This window comes from Hordeum vulgare, chromosome 6H (assembly GCF_904849725.1).
Source record: "Hordeum vulgare subsp. vulgare chromosome 6H, MorexV3_pseudomolecules_assembly, whole genome shotgun sequence".
Lineage (NCBI taxonomy): Eukaryota > Viridiplantae > Streptophyta > Magnoliopsida > Poales > Poaceae > Hordeum > Hordeum vulgare.
Genome location: NC_058523.1, coordinates 205,883,703 through 205,888,592, shown reverse-complemented (window position 1 = coordinate 205,888,592; position 4,890 = coordinate 205,883,703). Strand labels below are relative to the sequence as shown.

Genomic DNA, 4,890 nt, shown 5'->3' with positions numbered 1-4,890 from the left:
TCGTCGATGTGCTACATCACCCTTTAATCTTGGAGGGAAACCAACGCAAATCACCGGGGAGTCAAGGGGCGCCCTGTTGGCTTGTGGGCCCCTCGAGACCCTATTGACTCCGTTCTGTGGCTTATAAATTCTCAGATACCCTAGAAACACCAGAGGGGGTGCCGAAACACTTTTATACCACCACAAGTCACTCTTTCGGCGAGAGGCCATCTCGAGCTCCGTTCTGTCACCCTGTCGGAGGGAGATCGATCAGAGAGGGCCTCTTCATCAACCTTTCTACCCTCACGATGATGTGTGAGTAGTTCACCGCAGACCTATTTGTCCGTAGCGAGTACCTAGATGGCAATATATCTCTGTTATCTTCAATACAATGATCATCACATCTTCACTTTGAGCCACATGATGTAATTCCGTTTGTGCGGTGCGTTTGTTGGGATCTGATGAATTGTGGGTTTATGTTCAGATTATTCATGATAAATATTTGAGTCTTCTCTGAATACTTAAATGATTCTTACGTACATGATTAGGATAGCTTAATTCTCTCCGATCTGTTGAAATAGTCTGGCCAACTAGATTGATATTTCTTCGGTGAGAGAGGTGCGTTGTAGTAGGTTCAACCTGCCGAATTCTACATCCCAGTGATAGAAGGGGATATGATGTGTCTTTGTGTTGCTACTACTTAGGACAAATGATAGAGAGCTCTTATTGACATGTCGTGTATGCCATTTATTTGGTCTACATGTGAGTCAGATGCAACTAAAAAAATTAAAAAAGCAAAGACCAAAACTTAGAGGGTGTTTGGATCACTAGAGACTAGAGCCTAGAGACTAGTAGTAGTCACCTTTAGTCAGTAAACCTCCAAACACCCCTGACTAATGGATGACTAAAACTAGTTTAGTCCCTAGTCACCCCACCCCCAACTTTTACTGACTAAAGTTTCTTCTCTAATTAATTGGAGGGCCCATCCTGTTGCGGGATCATCCTCCTATGCGGACACGCCAATGAAAGGGAGATAAATGAAAGAAAGAGAGAATAATTTAATACTGAGACATTTAATGCTGACTAGTAGTAGTCACCTTCCAAACAGGGCCTGACTACAAACTTCTAGTCTGATTACTACTAGTTACATCACTAGAGAGTATCCAAACATCCTCTTAAAGCGCGGGCGATGGCGCGAGAAGGAAAATTTCAAGTTTCTAGCACGAGGATCAATTTTTTTGAGCCAGCCCATTTAACAACAGAGTTCACACCAGTCTAATCCTAGATATCTCCTCTAGTCCCCAACCATCAGCCGCCGCCACTCCTCCACGGTGGCCCCACACCCATGCCGGCGACACCGGTGGTGAACCACCCCGCGCGAGGGGCCTCCCCATTTATCCCTTGTCGGATCCGTCCCCATATGCCAAACACCATGCCGCTCCCATTCAGCTCCCCTCCTCAAGATATGGAGGCCCAGTTCGATAGTCCTACCCCTCAAACATAGGCGGCAGCGGTGGTGGCGGGACCGACAACTGACAGCGGGCATGGATCTAGCTCCAGCGGGTGGGGGCGAAGGTGATATACAAGAGGTGGCGATTCCACTATGGACCCAGACTACATGGGTGGCCCTTGTGGCTGGGTCCAATCATCCGCAAGTTGCATCACCGTCTTTCCCTCGTCGGGTCTGTCTTCTCTATCTGTGGTGAGCGTCTCCTCAATGGAGCCAATAATGCTAAGAAATATGGTATCGTTCATATTTTATATGATAAAATTGCACATAATCACTATATACAGTATTAATGTTTTTAGGTCTGATGACTTCCATGTTCTTTTCCTCTCGAGCTTTAGTCCTTTATGGAATCGAATGAGGAGGCATCAAATGGTCGTAAAAGCAAATCAATTGTTCATGATTTTACACTTTCAGAATTTCGAGGTAGAACCATGATGGATTTATTATATTTTAGCAAACTATTTTTTCTTTGCACATTTGCAAGCATGTACCAACAAGTGCTTCCATTCAGTATTGCTACAAACCGTTGGTAAATCATTTTGAGGGCATATCGCAGTGATAGTTCATTTATATAGCTCTACTATGCACTTAACACATTCGCTGTCTTGATTTAACACATTTTCTCTCACTAATTTACCATACTAGTAATCACTTTCAAGGTATATTCGAGTGACACTTAAATTATGTAGCTCCATTATGTACTTAACACATTTGTTTTCTTGATTAAACATTTTTTTCTCAGTATTTAATCTGACTATAGGAAGGCCAACATCTTCCAAAATTAGACAAGCTAGATTAAACTGAGAGACATAAGTATTTTATCTTTGATATTCCTTAAGGATGACAATAGTGAAACGTACGTGTATAGGTTTTTGTATGCACACGATTTGGTAAAACAGATGGAATTTGATGTTGTAATTTCTCTTGAGCCATGGACATTTTTCTTCCAGTCTTACACCCATGTCGTCTTGCAAATATGTTTAGTCACGAATAGATTGCCTCTAATATTTCTATTCCTAGTGTTGATTTTTTCTGTGAGGTATACATATATTGAAAGCAAAATCAAGTGTGCTACTGGTCGTGTATATACTGGAACCATACTAGTAGTTTGTAATATTCTGTAGTGGCAAGTGTAGAACCATACACATATTTTAGAAGGGTAGGAAGTGGTACAAACTAAATAGAAACAAACATGGTTCTTGTACTGTGAAAATTTGTTCTTTATACAACAAAGTGCTTGCAACTATTTATTTCATAGGAACCCCTCTACTGGTGGTGTTCGGCTGCTAGTCTGCTCTTTTAGTGTTGCTTTTGTAGTGTTGAATGTTGATTCTTTAGCTGCACTGGTGTTGTTGATGCTTTAAGTGGCTAAATGTATTGCACTAGTATTGTTGTTTTAGTACTGGTGTTGTGTTAGTTTTGCTGCTGCTGATGTGTTGATGGTGGCTGGTTGTATGGCTTATTTCTAGCTATTTCTCTGGTGATGGGGGCTGAGATATGATGCTATGTTGATTGCACTACAAGTATTGTTTTTTCTATTGCTTGTGTCCTGTGTTGTCCCTCCGTCCATGTTTCCTGCCGTGACATGCATATGCACCCCCAAACGGCAATATCACGGGTATGTATGCTGATTCTGATATGTACCAAACTTGCACCTAGATCTGTACATGTATGTGTGAAGGCTTGCTTGGGTGGTTCACATGTGTGTGAGCAGGGATGCTTATTTGGATTTCAGATAAATATTTTTTCTTCTTTGTAGTGAGCCTTCAATTATTAATCTGTTAAGTTGCAGTTCTGAGAGCTGATCAATTTCATATTGTATTTGTATAATACATCTACCACAGACTCACAATTTGCAGTTTTCAAACAAGTAATGATTGATTCATTCCTATCTTTCTAATTTTGTACGGATATTTGGTTTGCTAAATAATACACGTGTTCAATCTCAAACTTTTACTGTGATTGACAAGTAACCAAGGATTGTGCTATGCATAGCAGTAGCATTAGGGAAATTGTGGGATCATATGGAGGCAAGGTATTCCTATAAAAACACTAATTTACTTTAACACCATATATCAATTTAGTGGGTTCTCACTATGATTCATGTAGTTTTCCCAATACTTTCTTTTTCTCCTTTTGCTTCTTAGCAGCTGTTGTACTTCATAGTTGAACTATATATAAATGAAATATAGGAGATACATTATAGGCCTACTAATTAGGTACTTAAAATTCAACTAAAATTGACCTGCAACAAATTTGGTTGTGAGTTTAGTCGATGACATGGTCTCCATAATATGCCTTTGAACTGTGTGGCACTAGGTTACTCCTAATTAGTCATCAATGTTGTGTTGATGCAAGGAAACATTATTGTTGATTAATAAAATACTATCATTCCATGGCATAACTCTTAGGTATATAGGTTTTACCTATACCTGATGACTGACCTTCAAATAATGTGAAATAGATAATAACTATTGTTGATATTGTTTTAATCAACTTGCCATTTTGTAATAGAAGCATATTGTTTGTTAGATGTTTCCTTGATGGTGAGTGTTGCAAGGGAAGATTGTGCTCCTAAGGGTGTAATGACGATTAAGAGGGGTTGTACAATGTTGAGCTGTAGAAGTTTGAGGCGCAAATGGTGTAAAGATGAAGTTTGAGTTGCAAAGGAAGTTTGTTACATGTTTCTATGTTGATGATTAGGAGGGTCTATACAATGTTTTATATTTGTTGATGTAATCTGATGTATTTTTTTATTGAAGGTGTTAACAAATATTGGATGTGTTTCGGGGCTGTCACATTTTGAAGGTCTTTTACTTAGTGAAGTAATTATGTGTATATTTGTGAAATATGCCAAATTATCGGCTTGTTCAATTGAATTCATTGGGTTGTGAAATCTTATTTGATTATGCGTAATGGGTCTTGTGATATCTGTTTGGATGATTATCATTGGCTAGATTGAATAATGGGCTAATGGTCTTGGCTGGACTGGGCCAAAGGTTATTCAGGGTGCCACGTGGGATCCATGTCGGTGTCTTGTAAATGCCATGTCAGGTCCACGTCATGACAATCCATGATGGATTGGTCTGTCATAGAGGACCGGGCCGTCGCCCGGAGGGGTCTGGGGATTGGTCGGTGACAGTCCAGAACCGTCATGGTGCTATAGTTTTCAAATTATGACGCGATATACATGACATATTTTGAATCTGTCCTGGACCTCCCTCCACAACGGTTTTGCACTGTTCTGTGATAGATTAAATCCGTCATGTATTAACAAGATTCTTATAGTGTGGATAAAACGGTGGAGTTTATTCATACTGCTTGAGTTTAATTTGTCTACATCATGTTATTGTTCTCCATGCATTACTCTGTTTTACTTAATACTCTAGATGCATGCAGGA

The 4,890-nt window shown here is 39.9% G+C and overlaps 1 long non-coding RNA gene across 1 annotated transcript; it reads left to right on the top strand.

Annotated features, from left to right (window-relative positions):
* Positions 1 to 1,284: 1,284 nt before the first annotated feature.
* On the top strand, positions 1,285 to 4,390 carry LOC123402533. The gene is made up of 2 exons (XR_006611302.1): positions 1,285 to 1,681; positions 1,789 to 4,390. It is a non-coding gene; the product is annotated as an uncharacterized LOC123402533 (long non-coding RNA).
* Positions 4,391 to 4,890: the final 500 nt, after the last annotated feature.